The 23903-nt window shown below is 39.9% G+C and overlaps 1 pseudogene across 1 annotated transcript in view; it reads left to right on the top strand.

The window, feature by feature from the left end:
• The window catches only part of LOC143721263 (FYVE, RhoGEF and PH domain-containing protein 6-like), a 63947-nt pseudogene that overhangs the window by 15730 nt on the left and 24314 nt on the right, over window positions 1-23903 (top strand). Inside the window, exon 6 of the transcript XR_013196702.1 lies at window positions 3168-3317. The product of XR_013196702.1 is annotated as an FYVE, RhoGEF and PH domain-containing protein 6-like (transcript). The remainder of the gene's footprint in view (window positions 1-3167; window positions 3318-23903) is intronic.

The raw sequence follows: 23903 nt of genomic DNA, 5'->3' as shown, positions 1-23903 counted from the left end.
ATGTCATCTTGTTGTGTTTCTGGGTGCAAGAACCACCTACAGGACCCAATTTGAAATTTTATCGCATAATGTTGTCTAAATTATTGTGATTTGTGAATCATCTATGATTGTATACATTGTTGTGATTGATTGTGATAGACTTTTTGAAGAACCTGGTAAGAAAGAATAATAATAAATATTTTTATTTCTAGAAAATATTCACATCATTAAAATTGCACTGTAAAGTCACTCTTTACATTGTCGTCTTCTGGCCTTGGTGCTGGGCAGGACCGCGCAATGTAACGTTGCCACAAGTCAAGACCATTCATCACATAGTTATAGGCATCTAAAGATTTATATGCCCTCAGTTTGTCTTTACGCTCGGTTTCTCTATCAGGTAGGTGTAGAAGGCAGGCCACTCAACCGAGGTACAGTTAATCCTGTTAGATCGTCCATCCATTGACTGAGCGTGTATGGGTCGGCCAATCTGGTTCTGTCCGTTAAAAATAACTTTTGCAAATAACAATCGCTTGACAGTGAGTGACCTTTCACATTAAGATAAAATCTGTTTTTCTCCCGTCATTGTTAAAAAAACAAGCCTCAAAACTTGCAAACTAGTGTTAGTGAAGCAGCCAGAGGGATCGTTCTGCCTCCACCTAAGCTCTGCCCACATAAAAACGTCATCTTGTTTACCAACTGAAAAGGGATCTATAGAGATGGGGGTTGGCTTGTTTGTTTCGGTTGGGAAACAGTCTGTATATATCAACATGGTAACTGTGTATTCACACCCTAACAACCGTTTAGAGCCAACTTGCAACCATATTGCAACATATAGAAGCCATATTACAACTCCAAAACATTGTGTAGACTTTGGCTCATATGCAATCATGTACAACACCCTAGCTACCGAGTGGCAAGTTTTGCCACTGCAAGCACCCACTCGCATTTTCTTCAGGAAATGTACATTCTAGTTAATAAAATCTTGTTCATGTCACACGTACAGTTGTCCGTGTCTTAAGCTCTTACACTGGAGTCCCTAATCATAGATTTTGACTACTTGCTCTTAGTAGTACTGTAAAGTAAGAAAGGCATTTCCCATACCCCGGAAATTTACATTTCTTAGAATTAATAAACCGTTAACACTGAGTGTTCATGGGACAAACAGGTTAATTGATTTATTAATTTACAACATTTAGTTAATTCTATTAACTGATCCAAATATTCATAATCAATTATAACAAGTTATTGATTTATTAATATTTCTTAGAGCTAATTTGCTACACCTATATAGGGCTGGACCAGAATATTCGAATATTCGAATATTCGTTCGGTGGGTTGGTGTTCGATTTGAAAATTTGACATTCGAATATTCGTTTTTTTTTTTTTTTTTTGCACACCTGGGATCCCCCGCGAAACGGTTCTCACTCGCGCTTGAATAAGGCCGGCGACACACTGGCTGCATGGCGTGAGCGTCTCAGCTGTGTGGCATCTACGTTTTTATTTCAGCTCCCATGTTAACAGGTTGGAGTTTGCACACTGCCTGCGTGAAACACGCGTCTCAGGCGCGGCTCGAGCCACGCGGAAAATGCGTGCATGCTAGAAATAGAACCGACGCCTAACTGCAACGGGAGTGTTCTCTGGCTAGAGCGCAGAACAGCGGAGTTTGTATGGACCGAAGTGCATGCCTGAGCTTGTGTTTTGGGTTAAGCTGCGTTGCTTTGACATTGTGGAAAATAGAATAATAGAAACAAAATGTATTAGCCTTTTACCCTTTATTATCAATCTAAATTAATCTCGTTTTTAATTTAACTTAATTTCGTTTTTCTTTATTTAAATTTTGTTTTTTCTTTATTTAAGTTTCATTTTTCTTTATTTAAATTTCGTTTTTTCTTTATTTAAGTTTCATTTTTCTTTATTTAAATTTCGTTTTTCTTTATTTAAGTTTCGTTTTTCTTTATTTAAGTTTCGTTTTTCTTTATTTAAATTTATTTTTTTCTTTATTTAAATTTATTTTTTTCTTTATTTAAATTTCGTTTTTCCTTATTTAAATTTATTTTTTTCTTTATTTAATTTTCGTTTTTCTTTATTTAAATCTACCCTTTACTGTGTCAGTAATTTGTTAGTCAGAAAAATATTAGACTACCTTAAAAGTATTGCTTAATTTAACAGACCTGTGTGTGTGCGTTTTATATCATAGTGGAGTGTCCTTTCTCGGAGCATATAAACCCTGCCCGCGTGAGGTGCGCTGCTTCCCGCTCGCGCTGTTCTGTAGCTGACTAAAAGTTTATTAATTCTGAATGTGTCGCGTCTCGCGTGTCCATCTATATTGCACCAAATGCAACACTGCACTCCCTTGTGAAGTCGGTTGGATGAACGGTTCTCGAAGTAATCAAAATGCAAAAAGACAGACCAACACAGAGATTCCTGCCTTTATTAGTGAAAAGTTCAGCCCCCTCTCGCCGAAGCATCGAATATTCGATGTTCATTACTACCGAAGCTTCGAAGCTCAAAAAATGGTATTCGGACCAGCCCTACACCTATATACCTAATTCCTTAAAACATTTTACCCACAAAAGGTCTGGAAACTAGATATTCAAGTCATTAAAAAAATGTCATTCTAATTTTTTTTAACTTTTTAGTTTAGGGTCGAATTCTCACTATTAACTTTATACTTATTAGCATGCATATTACTATGATATTGGCTGTTTATTAGTAATTATAAAGCACATATTAATGCCATACTCTGCATGACCATATACTACATCCCTCAATCATACCTAAACTTAACAACTACCTTACTAACTATTAATAAACAGTAATTAGGAGTTTGAGGCAAAAGTCGTAGTTTGTGAGAACACATCCTGTATGACTTCTGCAGAACACAAAATAAGAGATTTGTTAGTTGCTCTTTAAATCTTAAGCCACTGAAAATCTTGACATCTCCACTAGCCATCCTGAAGAATTAGCAATGTCCTTTTTGGGCCAACATTCTTTTGAGTCTTTTCAATTAAATAAATTGATCTTGTTCACAAAACTGGTCTGAATTATTAAAAAAGAGCAATCTTCAAAATATCTTTTGAGCTCCATGGATGATTGAAAGTTACATGGGTTTGGACAACATATGTAAACGATGCCAGATTGTATTTTTGCGAACTAGTCTATTTATAGAAGTTTCTTTGTTCAAACAGGAACAAGCATTGTGGTGTAGCAGATATATTTGTAAAGAAAGGACCTTATCTCAAAATGTACTCCAATTATATTCGTGACTTCGACAAGAATGTGGCACTTCTAGAAGAGCATTGCCGGAAAAACCCAGCATTTGCCAAAGTTGTCAAAGAGTTTGAGGTAATAGAACCACTCCGACCTGTTTTTAATTCATACCTAAATGCCTTTGTAGTGATGTGAATAGTCTCTTGTTTTTTTAGGGCCCAAGCCTTGAAAAGGCGAAGGCCCTATTGTTTTCCTTAGGATTATTAGGGCCCAAGCCCTGAAAGGGCGAAGGCCCTATTGTTTTCCTAAGGATTATTAGGGCCAAAGCCCTGAAAGGGCGAAGGCCCTATTGTTTTCCTAAGGATTATTTATTAGGGCCCAAGCCCTGAAAGGGCGAAGGGCCTATTGTTTTCCTAAGGATTATTTATTAGGGCCCAAGCCCTGAAAGGGCGAATGCCCTATTGTTTTCCTAAGGATTATTTATTAGGGCCCAAGCCCTGAAAGGGCGAAGGCCCTATTGTTTTCCTAAGGATTATTAGGGCCCAAGCCCTGAAAGGGCGAAGGCCCTATTGTTTTCCTAAGGATTATTATTAGGGTCCAAGCCCTGAAAGGGCGAAGGCCCTATTGTTTTCCTAAGGATTATTTATTAGGGCCCAAGCCCTGAAAGGGCGAAGGCCCTATTGTTTTCCTAAGGATTATTTATTAGGGCCCAAGCCTTGAAAAGGCGAAGGCCCTATTGTTTTCCTAAGGATTATTATTATTATTATTATTATTATTAGGGCCCAAGCCTTGAAAAGGCGAAGGCCCTATTGTTTTCCTAAGGATTATTAGGGCCCAAGCCTTGAAAAGGCGAAGGCCCTATTGTTTTCCTAAGGATTATTATTATTATTATTAGGGCCCAAGCCTTGAAAAGGCGAAGGCCCTATTGTTTTCCTAAGGATTATTATTATTATTAGGGCCCAAGCCTTGAAAAGGCGAAGGCCCTATTGTTTTCCTAAGGATTATTATTATTATTATTATTATTATTATTATTATTATTATTATAACGACTATTCGGGCACTTTTGGGGCTCTTAACGTGCACGAAAACTCTTGAAACTTTGCACACAGGTCAGAACCCGCGGCCATCAGGGCCGGGCTGAAGGTGGTACCCGGGCGTGGCAGGGGGGCTCGACAGCGCCCCCTGGAACGGGGTCCGAAAACTTGGTCCATAAATCAAACACGCTTGCATGTAATAATATGAAACTCGGTACACATATAGATCTCATCGGTTCATATATACTTCATGCTCTTACTTTTTACCCCAGCCCAACAGGAAGTCGGCTATTTAGGGATGTTTGTAAAACGCATGCAATGGAATTTAAAGTACTTCTCCTAGAGAATTCAAAGAAATGCCACGAAACTCGGTCAGCATGAAGTCAAGACATTGAGGATGAAAAATTGCCAGGGGATTTTTGATATCTCGAACGGTTTGGCCGTGGCGAGGAAACGAATTTATGGCGAGAAACGTGAAACAGGAAGTGTGTTATAACTTCAGCATACATTAGCTGATCTTAATGAAACTTCAGCAGTGTGTTCGTTGTAAGAGGCCGATCACATGGATGTGACTATTGTGAGTCAAAGTTATAGCGCCACCAACTGGCAGCAGGAAGTGTGTCACTTTCAAAATGCTTTGAAATCACCCTCTTATTTTAACCCGATTTGCTTCAAACTTCATCTGTATAATGTAAATACACGGCAGATGTAGACCTGTGAAAGGATTACTGATATCTTAGATACTGGTGCCATGGCAACGCATCAAACTTTAATATTCTTTTTGGATGCTTTTGAGACTCTTAGCATGCCTGAAATTGCTTAAAATTGCATGAAACTCGACAGACAGATCACATTTATTAGCCTGTAGACATGTGCAAAGTTTCAGAAACGGGCGTGGTGCGGGGACTCAGTAGCGCCACCTTTTGACAAAAGTGGGGGGGTTAGTTTTATAGTTTTATCTACAATCATAAAACTCGGTACGCATATTGTTCAGATCAAGCCGGACAACTTTCTAATTAACTGTCATTAGCTCAGACCAAGAGGAAGTCAGATATTTTGGTTTGAATATGGTCATTTTCTCTCTCTCTCTCTCTGAGCCAATATGGCAAGCCGTTTTAACATTTAATCATTTTAACCTACTAATCTCTATTTTCATGCTTCTAGTACTTATTTTTTAGATACTAGTATCTATTCCATTAAGTACTAGTACTTATTCATTAGATACTAGAGCTTATTCTTTAGATATTCTTTTGAATACGTATTAGTAGCTAATGAATAAGTACTGGTATCTATTTAATAGGTACTAGTATCTAATGACTTAGTACTAGTATTTATTGAATAAATACTAGTATCTATTAATATGTACTAGTATCTAAAAGGTCATTTTCTCTCTCTCTCTCTCTGAGCCAATATGGCAAGCCGTTTTAACATTTTATCATTTTAACCTACTAGTCTCTATTTTCATGCTACTAGTACTTATTTTTTAGATACTAGTATCTATTCCATTAAGTACTAGTACTTATTCATTAGCGACTAGTGCTTATTCTGTTTAGAATATTAAAAGTGCTTATTCAATTTTTATGCTTATTTATATTTTCAGAGCAGAAAATCCGAATTTTCTGCTTATTCAATATTGCATCTAAAATGGAAGTGACTTGACGTGTGTGTGTGTGTGTGTGTGTGTGTGAGAGAGAGATTGTGTCTGTTACAGTGACAAGAGTTTAACCCTTTAAGGCCTTGTTTTTTGGATATATATCTTTTTTTATTAAAAAAAAGGTGCATACAACCCATATCTTTTAAATGTATTGTTTGCTTTAAATTAAATTAAGATTGTATGTTTGGTAATTGAACCTAAATAAATTTAAAATTAATGTGCTATATTTCAGATCAATATATTTGTTTTCCTTCATTTTAATCAACACTAACTTTATTCTCATCTGAATTATAAATAACTTATTTCTGTATAAAATAAAAAAATCCTGAATAATCCAGACCAACCAGAGCGCACTATTTCTACAACATCATCAGTGCTGAAGCGGAACTACCAGAGCCGTTCGGCAGATAGCCAGCAGATATTTTGTGTCACGTCGTGCACAATAACGCTAAAGGCACCAGGGTGGCGGTGCCACCGGCTTTTTATATATATATATATATATATATATATATTAGGGCTGTCAGTTAAACGCGTTATTAACGGCGTTAACGCAAACCCATTTTAACGGCGTTAATTTTTTTATCGCGCGATTAACGGTCTTTTTGGCCTAGCAAACTTTGTAGTTTTTTTTGCACATGCTTTTGCAATAGGACGCGGCATGGACGTTTTGAAAGCGCAAGCGGATCTAGCTAGACCAGAAACAAAACAACAGGCACGCCGCACACACTTGTTTGGGCTTGCGAGCCGGATGCGCGAGCGCGAATCTCTCTGCTCGCGCGTGGAATATAATGTGCCGAGCACGAATCTCTCTGCTCGAGTCGCGCGCTCTCAGATACGCTGCTCTTGTTAGAATTTTCTCTGGGCTCGCTCAGACAATATGTGCCTGCACTTAAAACGTGTTCAGTGCAATCGCGAATCTCTCCTCTTCCCCAGCTAACAATTTTAGGTTATAAGAACGTTTTCATAACGTTCCCATTAAGTTATAAAAACGTTATTTCTGAATGTTATAGGAACGTTCAAAACGTCCAGTTTTGAGTGGATGACGAGCGCGAGACACCGAAATGGATGCCAATAAGATTCTGAATGGAACGTTTACTTTTAAAAAGTTGCCAAATGGTTCCATTGACGATACCAAAGTGATCTGTGTGTTTTGTCGTTGTGAACTGAGCTATCATCATCGCAGCACGTCCAGTCTGAAATACCACTTGATGATGGCCAAACACACACACACACACACACACACACACACACACACACACACACACACACACACACACACACACACACACACACACACACACACACACACAGCTGATGCGAATTCTCCGCCCCCTCGTCAATATCAGGACCTCGTCAGTATTTCTTTCACCCTTTTATTGATGAACAGTGTTACATTGTGTGAGAGATTATTTGCTCCAAGTAAGAATGTTTTAGTGTGAAATTGAACACAATATATGCCAATGTTGTTTTCAATAAAAAACATTTGCACAAAGCAAGCCGATCCACTTTTCCATGTTGATAAGAGCATTAAAATGAGAAAAAATAATGGGACAAAAGAAATCAAGAGACATTTAGAATAGATAAAAATGTGCGATTAAATGCGATTAATCGCGAGTTAACTATGACATTAATGCGATTAATCACGATTAAATATTTTAATCGTTTGACAGCACTAATATATATATATATAAATATAGCTGCGAGCAGCGATGAAGGGCCAAAGCCGGCGGTACCGCCACCCCGGTGCCTTTAGGTAACTAAAGGCACCTGGGTTGCGGTGCCACCGGCTTGGGCCCGTAATCGCTGCTCGCAGCTATATTTATTATTATTATTATTATTATTATTATTATTATTATTATTATTATTATTATTATTATTATTATTATTATTCTAACGACTATTCGGGCACTTTTGGGGCTCTTAACGTGCACGAAAACTCTTGAAACTTTGCACACAGGTCAGAACCCGCGGCCATCAGGGCGGGGCTGAAGGTGGTACCCGGGCGTGGCAGGGGGGCTCGACAGCGCCCCCTGGAACGGGGTCCGAAAACTTGGTCCATAAATCAAACACGCTTGCATGTAATAATATGAAACTCGGTACACATATAGATCTCATCGGTTCATATATACTTCATGCTCTTACTTTTTACCCCAGCCCAACAGGAAGTCGGCTATTTAGGGTTGTTTGTAAAACGCATGCAATGGAATTTAAAGTACTTCTCCTAGAGAATTCAAAGAAATGCCACGAAAGCTGCTCGCAGCTATATTTATTCTTCTTCTTTTTATTATTTTACTACCTTTTGGGCACTTTTGGGGGCCTTAACGTGCTCAAAAACTCTTGAAACTTTGCACACGCGTCAGAACCCGTGGCCATCAGGGCCGGGCTGAAGATGGTACCCGGGCGTGGCAGGGGGGCTCGACAGCGCCCCCTGGAACGGGGTTTGAACACTTGTCCATATATCAAACATGCTTGCATGTAATAATCTGAAACTCGGTACACTTATAGATCTCATCGGGCCAAACAACTTTCGTGCTCTAAGTTTTACGTCAGCCCAACAGGAAGTCGGTTATTATGGGTTGTTTGGAAACTCATTTTCTATATTTTTCTTACGACTATTCGGGCACTTTTGGGGCCCTTAACGTGCTCGAAAACTCTTGAAACTTTACACACGGGTCAGAACCCGCGGCCATCAGGGCCGGGCTGAAGATGGTACCCGGGCGTGGCAGGGGGGCTCGACAGCGCCCCCTGGAACGGGGTCCGAAAACTTGGTCCATAAATCAAACACGCTTGCATGTAATAATATGAAACTCGGTACACATATAGATCTCATCGGTTCATATATACTTCATGCTCTTACTTTTTACCCCAGCCCAACAGGAAGTCGGCTATTTAGGGTTGTTTGTAAAACGCATGCAATGGAATTTAAAGTACTTCTCCTAGAGAATTCAAAGAAATGCCACGAAACTCGGTCAGCATAAAGTCAAGACATTGAGGATGAAAAATTGCCAGGGGATTTTTGATATCTCGAACGGTTTGGCCGTGGCGAGGAAACGAATTTATGGCGAGAAACGTGAAACAGGAAGTGTGTTATAACTTCAGCATACATTAGCTGATCTTAATGAAACTTCAGCAGTGTGTTCGTTGTAAGAGGTCGATCACATGGATGTGACTATTGTGAGTCAAAGTTATAGCGCCACCAACTGGCAGCAGGAAGTGTGTCACTTTCAAAATGCTTTGAAATCACCCTCTTATTTTAACCCGATTTGCTTCAAACTTCATCTGTATAATGTAAATACACGGCAGATGTAGACCTGTGAAAGGATTATTGATATCTTAGATACTGGTGCCGTGGCAACGCATCAAACTTTAATATTCTTTTTGGATGCTTTTGAGACTCTTAGCATGCCTGAAATTGCTTAAAATTGCATGAAACTCGACAGACAGATCACATTTATTAGCCTGTAGACATGTGCAAAGTTTCAGAAACGGGCGTGGTGCAGGGACTCAGTAGCGCCACCTTTTGACAAAAGTGGGGGGGTTAGTTTTATAGTTTTACCTACAATCATAAAACTCGGTACGCATATTGTTCAGATCAAGGCGGACAACTTTCTAATTAACTGTCATTAGCTCAGACCAAGAGGAAGTCAGATATTTTGGTTTGAATATGGTCATTTTCTCTCTCTCTCTCTCTGAGCCAATATGGCAAGCCGTTTTAACATTTAATCATTTTAACCTACTAGTCTCTATTTTCATGCTTCTAGTACTTATTTTTTAGATACTAGTATCTATTCCATTAAGTACTAGTACTTATTCATTAGCGACTAGTGCTTATTCTTTAGTACTAGTGCCTATTCTTTAGATACTAGTGCTTATTCTTTAGATATTCTTTTGAATACGTATTAGTAGCTAATGAATAAGTACTGGTATCTATTTAATAGATACTAGTATCTAATGACTTAGTACTAGTATGTATTGAATAAATACTAGTATCTATTAATAGGTACTAGTATCTAAAAGGTCATTTTCTCTCTCTCTCTCTGAGCCAATATGGCAAGCCGTTTTAACATTTTATCATTTTAACCTACTAGTCTCTATTTTCATGCTACTAGTACTTATTTTTTAGATACTAGTATCTATTCCATTAAGTACTAGTACTTATTCATTAGCGACTAGTGCTTATTCTGTTTAGAATATTAAAAGTGCTTATTCAATTTTTATGCTTATTTATATTTTCAGAGCAGAAAATCCGAATTTTCTGCTTATTCAATATTGCATCTAAAATGGAAGTGACTTGACGTGTGTGTGTGTGTGTGTGTGTGTGTGTGTGTGTGTGTGTGTGTGTGTGTGTGTGTGTGTGTGTGTGTGTGTGTGTGTGTGTGTGTGTGTGTGTGTGAGAGAGATTGTGTCTGTTACAGTGACAAGAGTTTAACCCTTTAAGGCCTTGTTTTTTGGATATATATCTTTTTTTATTAAAAAAAAGTGCATACAACCCATATCTTTTAAATGTATTGTTTGCTTTAAATTAAATTAAGATTGTATGTTTGGTAATTGAACCTAAATAAATTTAAAATTAATGTGCTATATTTCAGATCAATATATTTGTTTTCCTTCATTTTAATCAACACTAACTTTATTCTCATCTGAATTATAAATAACTTATTTCTGTATAAAATAAAAAATCCCGAATAATCCAGACCAACCAGAGCGCACTATTTCTACAACATCATCAGTGCTGAAGCTGAACTACCAGAGCCGTTCGGCAGATAGCCAGCAGATATTTTGTGTCACGTCGTGCACAATAACCCTAATGGCACCAGGGTGGCGGTGCCACCGGCTTTTTATATATATATATATATATAAATATAGCTGCGAGCAGCGATGAAGGGCCAAAGCCGGCGGTACCGCCACCCCGGTGCCTTTAGGTAACTAAAGGCACCGGGGTTGCGGTGCCACCGGCTTGGGCCCGTAATCGCTGCTCGCAGCTATATTTTATTATTATTATTATTATTATTATTTTACTACCTTTTGGGCACTTTTGGGGGCCTTAACGTGCTCAAAAACTCTTGAAACTTTGCACACGGGTCAGAACCCGCGGCCATCAGGGCCGGGCTGAAGATGGTACCCGGGCGTGGCAGGGGGGCTTGACAGCGCCCCCTGGAACGGGATTCGAAAACATGTCCATATATCAAACACGCTTGCATGAATTAATATGAAAATCGGTACACATATAGATCTCATCGTTTCATATATCCTTCGCACTCTTACTTTTTACGCCAGCCCAACAGGAAGTCGTTTATTATGGGTTGTTTGGAAACTCATGCTCAGGAATTTGAAACACTTCTCCTAGGGAATTCACCCGATCGTCACCAAACTCGGTGTGCATGAAGTCAAGACATTGAGGATGAAAAATTGCCAGGGCATTTTTGATATCTCGATTGGTTTGGCCGTGGCGAGGAAACTAATTTATGGCGAATAATGGAAACAGGAAGTGTGTTATAACTTCTGCATACATTGACTGATCTTGATGAAACTTCAGCAGTGTGTTCGCTGTAAGAGGCCGATCACATGGATGTGACTATTGTGAGTCAAAGTTATAGCGCCACCAACTGGCAGCAGGAAGTGTGTCACTTTCAAAATGCTTTTAAATCACCCTCTTATTTTAACCCGATTTGCTTAAAACTTTATGTGTATAATGTAAACACACGGCAGATGTAGACCTGTGAAAGGATTATTGATATCTTAGATACTGTATCCGTGGTAACGCATCAAACTTTAAGATTATTTTTTGATGCTTTTGAGACTCTTAGCATACTTGAAATTGCATGAAACTCGACAGACACATCACATTTATTAGCCAGTAGACATGTGCAAAGTTTCAGAAACGGGCGTGGTGCAGGGGCTCAGTAGCGCCACCTTTTGACAAAAGAGGGGGAGTTAGGTCTATATTTTTATCTACAATCTTAAAACTCAGTATGTATATTGTTCATATCGAGTTGGACAACTTTCTAATTTACAGTTATTAGCTCAGACCAACTGGAAGTCAGATATTTTGGTTTGAATGTGGATGTTTTGGAGAATTTTCTCTTCCTCTCTCTCTGACCCTACGTCTCTCCGTGTGTTTGGGGGGAGGGGGATTTGTCTGCTGAGTGAGAATGCTTTTGTTTTTGTTTTTCAAGGTTTTGGGGCCCTTAATGTGCTCGAAAACTCTTGAAACTTTGCACACAGGTCAGAACCCGCGGCCATCAGGGCCGGGCTGAAGCTGGTACCCGGGCGTGGCAGGGGTGCTCGACAGCGCCCCCTGGAATGCGATTCGAACATTTGTCCATATTTCAAACATCCTTGCATGTAATAATATAAAACTCGGTACATATTTAGATCTCATCGGGCCGAACAACTTTCGTGCTCTAAGTTTAACGACAGCTCAACAGGAAGTCAGCAATTATGGGTTGTTTGGAAAATGCATGCTTTTATTTTTTATATACTTCTCCTAGAGAATTAATCCAAACACCACGAAACTCGGTCAGCATGAAGTCAAGGCATTGAGGATGATAAATTGCCAGCGGATTTTTGATATCTCGAACGGTTTGGCCGTGGCGAGGAAATGAATTTATGACTAAAAAAGGACACATAAAGTATGTTATAACTTAGTTAGTTTTACCTACAGTTACAGAACTTGGCGTGTATATTGTTCTCTTCAAGCCGAACAACTTTCTAATTTACAGTTATTAGTTCGGACCAACAGAAAGTCAGATATTGTGGTTTGAATGTGGATTCTGAGAATTTTTTCTCCCTCTCTCTGACAGAGAGAGTGTTCCCTGCCATTCTCTGTGTGTGTGTGTGTGTCTGTGTAGGGAGGGTGAGAAGGAAAGGGGGGGGCGGCGTGGGGTGGTCTCTTCCAGTGATAGTTTAAACACAAAATCATAAATAGGGCTATACTGCCCTCTTGTGTCCAAAATTATATTTATATATAAATATATTACGTATGTGACTGAGGATGTGGTGTTTTATAGCGAGTGTACACAAATATAAGTAAACAGTTTGCAGTCTGAATGATGTCCTGTATGAAAAAAATGACGGAGTATGTTTCCACTGTTCACACACGAACACAGTTCGATCGCGCCCGCTCCTCTCTCTCTCACACGCGCGCACACACACACACACAGTTCGATCGCGCCCGCGCTTCTCTCTCTCTCTCTCTCTCTCTCTCTCTCTCTCTCTCTCTCTCTCTCTCTCACACAAACACAGTTTGATGGCGCGCGCCTCTCTCTTAAGCTGGAGTGTGTGTGTGCGCGCGAGAGAGGCGGGCTGGCGCGATAGAACTTTGTGTGTGTGAGAGAGAGAGAGGGAGAGTGAGAGAGAGAGAGAGAGAGAGAGAGAGAGAGAGAGAGAGTGAGAGAGAGAGAGAGAGAGAGAGGCGCTGAAATCATTTTATACGGAAATCAATTATTTATAATTCAGATGAGAATAAAGTTAGTGTTAATTAAAATTATAAGGAACATTTAGTTTTTCGGTTACACTTTATTTTAAGGTGTCATTGTTACAGTGTAATTATATATTTAAGTACTGAGTAATAATAATTAACTACATGTACTTACTATGGAGTTAGGGTAGGATTAGGATTTGGTTGAGGGTTAGTTCCAAGTAATTATGCACAATTTACTGTTATTACTATGGTAAGTACATGTAACATATGCAACAAGGGCACTGTAAAATAAAGTGTTACCAGTTTTTCTGTTCTGAATATCATTAAAACAGAAAAGGCAGAGACAACATAATGATGAATAATTTTAAGATATTATATCGGATGCTATGTGTTGTGAATACACCCATGTTAAACATTAAAATTTACTTCCATTACATATCAGGACACATAAGCGTAAAATATAATTACATTAATAAACCTGTACAAAGACCTCCAGATAAATACTGCGCTTCTATATTTACACATTTAAGTGCTGAAAAACATATTGAGCTATGACATCCTATGACATTAAAAATTATTCTATATTTAAATTATCTCATATATGTGGCTATTGTGGTTCAAGATCATAGGCCCCGTCCCAAATGGGACACTTCATATGAATACTCGGTCTTGTGTACTTATTTCATGTGTCCGTTAAATCCATGAGACCCATAGATGAGGTGTCTCATTTTTCATTTTAGGTTTCAGAAGGTTGCTCACACATACTTTGTGGTTGATATGTGCCCTCGATGCGCACTTGATGCACCCAAACTGATGCAAGCTCTACAGCACACTTCTTTTCGACAATCAAAGCAGGGTTACGTTTTTGCACGTTGTGCACAATAACCCTAAAGGCACCAGGGTGGCGGTGCCACCGGCTTCTTATATATATATTTATTAGGGCCCAAGCCTTGAAAAGGCGAAGATTTTCAATGGATTTTTTTCATCCATTGAAAATGCATGCTTTTATTTTTTATATACTTCTCCTAGAGAATTAATCCAAACACCACGATACTCTGTCAGCATGAATTCATATGAATTTTCGGTCTTGTGTACTTATTTCATGTGTCCGTTAAATCCATGAGACCGTAGGCTGTCTCATTTTTCATTTTAGGTTTCAGAAGGTTGCTCACGCCAGAGATGGGAGTAAGTCAAGTCTCAAGTCCCTACCATCAAGCAGAGGTGGAAAGTCCAGGGGTCAGAAAGTAAGGGGGCTTTCACACTGGCAGTTTAGTTCGGAACGGGGCTCGGATCGCATGAAAAATCGCTAATGTGAACCCTGTCATGGGACCCGGGTGCGCACTGGGGTACCGACCCCCAGACTACCTGGAGGAGGTGGCCTGAGTTCGGTTGCTCCCGAACCGTGCTGCGATTCGCGTGTATGTGAAAACTACACGGACTCGGGTGCGCACTTGTTCAGGAAGTAAAGTATCCTGCGCATGCGTTTTAGTCGATTATGATGTATTTAGTTAAATAAAACACACGTAAGGGATGAAGATTTACCCTGGATACGAGCAAGAGTGAGTCTGCAGTGTATTCGCGCATAGTGCGTGCAATCAGGGCAACAAATTAATGGAAATCCACTGTCTCCTCAAAAGAGTCCATTTGCAAGCAGCGGAAAAACAGCTTATGCGAAACACACACACACACACACACAGTTAACCTGGGTTGTTTACTCAGCTATGAATAATGGCACCAAATTAATAAAAAACACAATATATTGACCCGCGTCGTGTTTTCTATCATGCGCCGTGCACGTTTGCAATGACGTAAGATGCACGCAAACGCACCAGAGTTCGATAGAATCAAGTTGAGTGTGAAACCAGACCAACGCTGCGGGGGGCGCCGGGAACAAACGCGCTCGGGCTCGGACCGCAGCAAACGAGCCCAGTGGAAAAGCCCCCTAAAAGTCCTGCCATATTTTTATTCCACCCATGAACTCACACAGCAAAAACTTCAGTGTTAAATGAACTTTCCTAAGAGTTCATTTGGCTCCAGACTCAAGAGTGTTAAAGTGTTAAAATGATTGTTAAATTAACACTCAATAGTGTTAAAGTTAATGAGATAATTAAGTGATTGATTGAGTGATGATTGACCATTATTGAAGACACCTGATGTTAACAAGCAGAATCACTGAAGGAGAAATTGTAACAAATCACAAATTGTAAGCCACCGTTATGGCGATAAGTGTTAGGCCCTCTGCTTGATGGTAGGGACTTGAGACTTGACTTACTCCCATCTCTGGCTCACGCATACTTTGTGGTTGATATGTGCCCTCGATGCGCACTTTTGCAGAGCCCACACTGATGCAAGCTCTACAGCACACTTCTTTTCAACAGTCAAAGCGGGGTTACGTTTTTGCACGTCGTGCACAATAACCCTAAAGGCACCGGGGTGGCGGTGTCAGCGGCTTCTTATATATTTATATATATAAATATAGCTGCGAGCAGCGATGAAGGGCCAAAGCTGGCGGCACCGCCACCCCGGTGCCTTTAGGTAAAGGCACCGGGGTGGCGGTGCCACCGGCTTGGGCCCGCAATCGCTGCTCGCAGCTATATTTTTTTCATTGTTTTTTTTACATTCTTAAAAACTACCCTTGTGAAAAATAAATATACTAAAATGTATTTGAAATACATTTATTTTATGCTAAATATACTTCAAATGCAATTACATATTTATTTACTTATGTAATATAAATACCCTGCAATTGGAATACTAAATTGGTATACTTAAAGTCTGCAAAATTAGAACAAATAATTTTGTCCATAATGCACTTTAATTATCCATAAATAATGCTGAGGTCCAACTAAAGATATACTTAAGTATATTTGATTGTGTTATAGTGGAACTATTAGAAAAGTAGGCCTATACTTTAGGTATACTTTAAATATCTTGCATTTAAATTATACAGTGATTATACTATCCTTGATAATAGTGATATTAAACACATTTTAGGCTTAATATTAAGAAATATGCCTTGTGTAATAAAGAACTCCAGATAAAGTTTTAATTATAATATTTATATTATTATAAGTCTCAAGGAATATGGGTATAAATATATAAATGGGTTTGTAGAGTACTTAGTATGAAATAAATGTAGGCCTATGTAACGACTGAGACAAATCATACAATAAACTTTAAAACTCACTCTGGGATCTATGGTCCCATCCCCCCAACAAGGGCGAGAAGGGTCTTGGTTCCCATGACTACAATCAGATAAGTTTTATTGCTGTTAAAAAATGTGGTCACGTGGAAAAAGCAGAGGCCATAGAAAATACACACAGCCCTTGAAACAGATTTTGCATCAATTTATGGACGAACTGACCTATAAGTGAACATGCACCCCAGGACACTGTGTGAATGATTTACTGTCTTGTGTACTATTATGTCTTTGATACTACAGAATGTATTTTATTGACACAAACCATAACCCATATGTCTACCACACTTGAGATAGTGTCATAAATCCTCCCAACAGATGAATCTCCCGCTTAGAAATTCCCCATTTCTTATTGGTTGAGCCAACCTTGAAAGGTGGGACTCAGCCTTTAAATGGCCTCTACACAAGCCCGCCCCTCTCTTGGCCTTCTCGGTACGTTTGGGGTGCTGTGTTGTCCTGCGTGGCCTCAGCAGGCCCCAGGGCAGCAGGCCTTGGACTCACAACCAGCCATGTGCTCATGGAGAGAGAGAAAACTTTCAACCAGAACAGAGTCCAACTAACCATGCAAAGTTCATCATATCTTCATCCAAATGAGCAGAAACCGATTGCAACTTCAACGTTTGACACTCACGGAACCATCAATACCCTTTTTCTGAAACTTCAAGAAATGCTTTCACTGCAAAGGCCATGCAAGTATAAATTTAATGAGGTGCTCTTAAAATAATAAGCTGATGATTGTTTTCATGTTCAATGAATCTTTTCCCTAGCTTTATTTCATTTCCGGTTTCATTCTGTTATTTACCATCTACCCATGCAGAGGCGGTTCTAGACCATTTCAACTGGGGGGGCCAAGCTGGGGCCAGTTGTACTGTTTATGTTTATTATCATTCAACAATGTATTTGCATTTCCATTATATTTTTACATTTGCATTACATATTCAGTATTAGTCACAGTAACTGTAATTGACATGATGTCCTTCTTTCTCTTCATTTTGGTGAGAACTATAGAGCAAAAACAATGGGGACCAAGAAGCTTAATTAATTTACTGAAAATAACTGACTTGCTAGGTAACTATGTCTAACTGTTTACAGGGTTCCTGCACACTTTTTAAAGTCAAATTTAAGGCTTTTTAAGACCTGAAGAAATCAAAATTCATGCCGTACATTAGGGGTGTGCAATATTGACCTAAATATATTTCAATATTTTCAATGTTTTGTTGATAATAATTAGATTATATTTTACTGATTGTGAGTCTGTCTCAATGACCTCTGTGGAGGTAGAGTCCTCTCTGCAACACCCTATTCCAGCCCCTCCACGAGAGGCGATACTTTGGCTGGTGGCCAGGGTGACCTGAGGGTTACTGTGTGGAACAAAGCCCGACGATTCCTCCTCGGGCCACATCCACCTCTTGCGCACTGCAACCCACAAGTGTGCAGGATGATATTATCGGCCGGCCTTTGTACCCGCCCCGCGTCTCATTCGGCGCTCCAGATGATGAGACTATGTCGATCGTCGCATCACAAGGTGGGCTGGAGTCTTCCGGAGATGAAGACTCGACTGTGCTGGCACCTTCAGGGAGCTGCGAGCATTGGGCTGGAATGGAATCCTCCACCCTGTCCCGAGCGCTTGCGGCTGGATGACTGGGTTTTGACACCCGCCAGCACCCGCCCCAAATTCCTTTCTTCCCGGAAGTGCATGAAGAGGTCATGAGTTCATGGAAGTCTCCTTTGACTTCTCGCGATTGCTCAGCGGCATCTTCCGCCTTCTCTACCCTCGGCCAAAGGGTACACTGGTGTCCCCCCAGTGGAGCGTTCTCTGGCTATGCTATTGTGTCCCCAGAGCGCCTCCACCTAGCGTGGCAACCTTAAGCACCCCTTCAAAGCCTGTAGGTTCACGTCTATTCTGGTGGCAAAGACCTATAGAGCTGCTGGGCAGGCTGCCTCCTCACTGCATGCTATGGCCATCCTCCAGGTCTACCAGACCAGGGTGCTCACAGACATGCACGAGGGTAGGGCTGGTCCAGGGCTCATGGAAGAGCTTCGCTCCGCCACCGACCTCGCTCTACGGGTGACCAAGGTGACTGCACGCTCCCTGGGTCAGGTGATGTCCACATGCTTGGTCAGTTTTTTGGAGCCTGTCCCACTGGCTCGCGAGAACCATCAGGCTCAGCTATGGGATTCAGTTTGCATGGTCTCCTCCCTGATTCTGGTGAGTCCGCTATATCTTGGTGGGCTGCGATCTCTGCACACCGCGCCCTTGTGGAGTCGAAAACAGTAGGTCAGCACGACCTGGTCGTCAGGTTCCTGAGGGTGCGAGGAGACAAATCCTCCTCAATTTCCTCTCATACCCTCTTGGGACCTCGCAGTGGTCTTATCTGTCCTCCAGAGAGCTCCCTCGAGCCATTGCAATCAGTGGAGCTGAAGTTCCTGACTATGAAGACAGAGCTCCAGGTCGCTTTGGCCCCCATCAAGTGGGTAGGCGACCTGCAGGCATTTTCGGTTTACGAAGCGTGCCTGGAATTCGGGCCGGCTAACTCTCATGTGATCCTGGGACCCCGGACTGGATACATTTCCAAGGTTCCCACCACTCCTTTCAAGGATCAGATGGTGAACCTGCAAGTGCTGCCCTCAGAGGAAGCAGACCCAGCCTTGGCACTGCTCTGTCCAATACTCCGTAATTGTCCGTGCTTACGTATACAGAATGCGGTGTTTCAGGACCTCAGACCAGCTGTGTGCATGGTACCCCTGTTGGGCAACCCCCACATGTGTATTTCCATGGTAAGTCACCTCCGAGCATGTGTCTTTCCCTTGCCTCAAGGTTGAAACATTCCACACTGCAGGCTGGATATCTCTGAGTTTCCATATCCATCCCGTACTCGGGTCATATTTGTATTCTAAGTCCTCCCTACGGGTAGGCGCTGTGTTACATATCCCTCCTGGGATATGCCACCCAGTGTACCTTGGTATTCCTGTGTTAAGCCTAGCCCTTTGTCCGTGCTAGTCTCACGACAGGGAGCTCAGTCTTGGGCAGGGGACTGGAAAACAGTCTCTGTGGCATGATTTAAATTGGGACCCCCATTTCGTCAGTCACTGACATAACTCTAAGTGACTGAACGAAAGGGAACGTCTCGGTTACGTACGTAACCCTCGTTCCCTGAGGCGGGAACAGACACGTTACGTCTCTCTGCCACAACCGCTGTACCGCTGGAACGGCCTGGATTTCAGTCTGAGCTCCTCAGCAGGAAAACATAATGCAAGATTGCCAGCGGCCCTCCTTTTATACCCACGCGGTGGGATGCTTATAAATTCCGCAGACCCATGGCATTTCCTTGCCATTGGCTCATTTTGTAGAACTCGAAGGTGATAGGCTTCTTAGCGAAACCCCCATTTCGACAGTCACTGATGTAACGTCTCCGTTCCCTGGGTTACATACGTAACAGATACTTTTTTTTAGCACATTGCAATTTGTGTTTGACTGAACTGACACTTTTGGACGTGATTTGAACTGAGCTGGTTGACGACATCACTGTTTTTTGCAAAGCTAAACATTTATTTAACTAATTTCACAATTGAATTTTTTGAATTTATTAGACCTTAACAAAAATAAATGCATAGCAAGATGGCATCACAGTAACATTATACATTTATCAGAACTGTCAAGGATATCACAAGAAAGTTACTAACTTATTTCCATTGTGGTCCTCGTTGTAGTATGATAAAGATGGCCAGACAAGCTACAGATGACTAAAAAGCAGAGATGGGGGACTCGTCACATGACTTGACTCGAGTCAGACTCGAGTCGCAAATTTAAGGACTTGAGACTTGCTTGACTAAATTAAGAAAATGACTCGACTTGACTTTGACTTGAGATCCAATGACTTGAGACTTGACTTGACTTGAACTGTATGACTCGAGAATGACTTGATATACATTTATCATCGCAACATCAATTGATGAACAAAATGAAAGCAACGGAACCATTGACGCCAGTCATCAGATTCTGCGCGATTGCGTGACACTGCACAAGCCCAGAAAAAAACATACAATCGCGGTGAGCGCGCTAAATACAAAAACATCTCCCAGCATCGTTTCTTTTTGGATATAAACACTAGAAATTGACTATATTCATACAAGAAGATTTGCTGTACGCATAATAACTGGCAAGGGATATCGGCCGACCATCACAACCTCGAACAGTCGAACTTCATTCACCACGTCTAAAAGTAAGCTATGGCTTGCTTAACCTGTTTGTTATAGTTAATTTGATTATCTTTAAATCGAGAATATTGATCAAAATAGCATGCCTCTTTATACACAATTATGTTTTCAAATGTAGCATAATGTTGTCAATATCAAATGATAATTAATGATGTCATATGTTTTGTATAACATTTGCCACATTTCTTTTTAAATCATGCTTTAAAGCCAAATATGTCGTTCTTTCCAATGACAAAAAACAACATAGAAAACTGTCAATGTTTTGTCTTGTTTTATGTTTCTCTTTAAGCAGGGTTAGATATTTATCAGGGGTTACATCTATTAGATGTTATCAAAATGCCAGCAGAAATAATATTGCACCCAAAATTCAAAATGAGTTGAGTTATTTTCATAATTATAACATATGATATTAAAAAAAAATTCCATAATATTGACGCGATTGCAAATGTGATAATGATTTTATAAAACAGTTGAGTATTTATAAAACAAAGAGTGAATATTGTGATGTGACATTTAGACATAGCCTAATATTCCAAATATTTTCTGTTTTTGCTCGATTTCTCCAATGACAATAGTTCCAAACAAGCCACAGAAAAAGTTATGCGTATTTGTAATTCAGTGACCTAGTTGCTTAGTTCCAGAACGAATCTGCCGTTTTGAACATACCTGTCAAGTTTTGGATTTGAAAATAAGGGAAATTTTCCGGCGCCCACCGCAAGCAGTCCCACCACCCCAACCAAGCTCCAGTCACGTTATCCCTTACATTTTAAGACAAGTGTTATAGCTTGAATGTTGCAGACTTTGCATTCTTTAACCTGTTAGGCTGCAACCCCACTTTTGAAAAATCCTCAGAAATGGCATATACCCAAACTGAAACAGATAGCCTACAGTTCATTAACACTTTGCACTAATAGCAAAAGTATGATCTCATTTGAAAGCTGACACCTGGCGGTTTATTGTAAATGTAGAATTAATTGTTGTCATAATGAAAAAATAGTTATTAATAGCTACAAAGTTTTGTAAAATTATTAGAAATTTATTTTGTATGAAACATCTTCAAAGTTTCTGAGAATACAATAGTGGTCAAATACTGAAACTTGAGTATTATATCTTTTTAATGATTTAGTTTGTCAAGGTAACAACATTAAATCTGATAGTAACTTTGAACTATTTAAAAAAAAAAAAAAAACGCTTCAGTGCGTCGGCGCACTGGCAACGGTTAACAGGTTTTAAGATGCTAAAGTCGCAGTTACAAAACGCGTGACTGTCCCCTACCCTGCTCCTCTTCAGAAAAGTAAATTCGCTGTCCCATTGATCGCGGTATTTACATGAGGGTTTTGGGTTTTTTTGGAGTGCCTTCCGTCTCTGTCGTAGCGTCCATCATCGGTCTCCGATTTTCTTTCTTTTTTCCCTCCGCGTTGTCAGTCAAAATCTGACCTCACACACTAACCTCGCGACAACTGCCACCTACAGGCTACCCACAGTGACAGTACCTGTAGTAGGCTACGGCAGGTGGCAGTTATCGCGTGGCTAGTGACAGAGCTCAGATTGGGAATGTTTTTTTATCCGCCCGGGCCATTATTATTTTTTAATAGCGCAGGTTAAAATACGGGAGATTTTCGGGAAAATACTAATACGGGAGGACGGCGGAAAAGAAGGGTTAAATACGGGACTTTCCCGGCCAAAACGGGATACTTGACAGGTATGGTTTTGAACATAAGTTAAATGAATGCTTCTATGACTCGTACATTAATACGGTAATTTGGCGCCACCCATTGGCGGTTTTAACTTCATAATTAAAAATATATAACTTGTATTAAGGGGATGCCAGTTTGAAGAATGCCTTTGGTCGCATAGGAATTATACTTGAATTGTGAATTGTTTAATACCTTTTAATGGTCTTCTGCAATGTTTGAGGCATAGGGGAGAGCGGGGCACAACCTAACACATTTTGGTTTGGGCTTAATTATAAAAAAAATAATTAAGTTAGATTCATCTTTTTTTTACACAAGCAACATACACATCTCTGCTACAAATGAACACTTAAAGTTTTTTTCTAGGACCTACCATTTCCGTACAGTTGCACTGAAAGTGACAGAAGTCTAAATGTTACAACTTACCCCATATGCTGGGTTAATTGTAACAGACAGAGGGGTTAGTTGTAACACACATCATTCTGTACTATTGTATCTGTATAGTTTGATATTGTTTGTGCATCTGTATAGATAGATATCCATACATCCATCCCTCATCCAATCATCATTCTGTTATGGATCAATATAATGGATAGAGATATAGGAAAGGGCTGCACAGTTTTGCAATAAATAAATCAATAAAATCATCAAATATTGTAATTGCAATTTAATTACATTTGTGTGTGGCAGCTGCATGTAAAATTATTATTATTAATAATAATAACAGTAAAAATAATAAAAACGAGCTTAAAATAAAATTTTTAATGGTTTATTGCATTAAAAACAGGCTAAACAATCAATGACAATCAAACAATCAGGCATGATCAGTGCATAGTAAACTAAAAAAAAAAAATTCCAACATTGTTTGTGAAAGTCCAACAAAGTTAAATATATAAATAAATACTCAAACCTGAAACGTTGTGTGGCTCCCGTTTTCATTTGATTATCATTGTGCACTTGGCGGCTTAGTTGTAACACAGTGCTACAACTAACCCCGCTGTGTAAAAATATTTTAAGCCTAGCTAACAGTTGCTAGGAGTTGCTGACATGTTTCAAAATGGTGCTATGTTTTAGCCAACAAGACAGTGATTAATGTCAGATAAAGTTAGATTTGGTGACGTACACACCACACTAAGAAACCGAAAAAAACCTATGATGAAAAAATTTACTTGCATGGTGTCAAACACTCTTTGTCCAGTATCTTCACGAAATCTTATCAAAACTTTCTACAAATTCGCGCGAGAGAGTCTTCTGGCAGCAGGAGAAAAAGAGCGGAAACACAATCTGCTTGATCCTGACTAACTATGTAAAAGGTCAGCGTTACATTTAACCCCGCGTTAGGTTGTGCCCCGCGCTCCCCTATTTATTTTTTCATGCTTTAATGTTGGCCTAATTTCAGTTACATTTAGATTTTTATTGTAGTAACCACTCAGCTATATGTGGAAATGCATATATATATATAAAAAAAATAAAGTTGCAAATAAAACCATAG

The sequence above is a fragment of the Siphateles boraxobius genome, unplaced genomic scaffold, assembly GCF_051911475.1.
Source record: "Siphateles boraxobius isolate OS27281-9 unplaced genomic scaffold, OSU_SipBor_1 65, whole genome shotgun sequence".
In the NCBI taxonomy this organism is placed as follows: Eukaryota; Metazoa; Chordata; class Actinopteri; order Cypriniformes; family Leuciscidae; genus Siphateles; species Siphateles boraxobius.
This window is presented reverse-complemented; position numbering and strand designations above follow the sequence as displayed.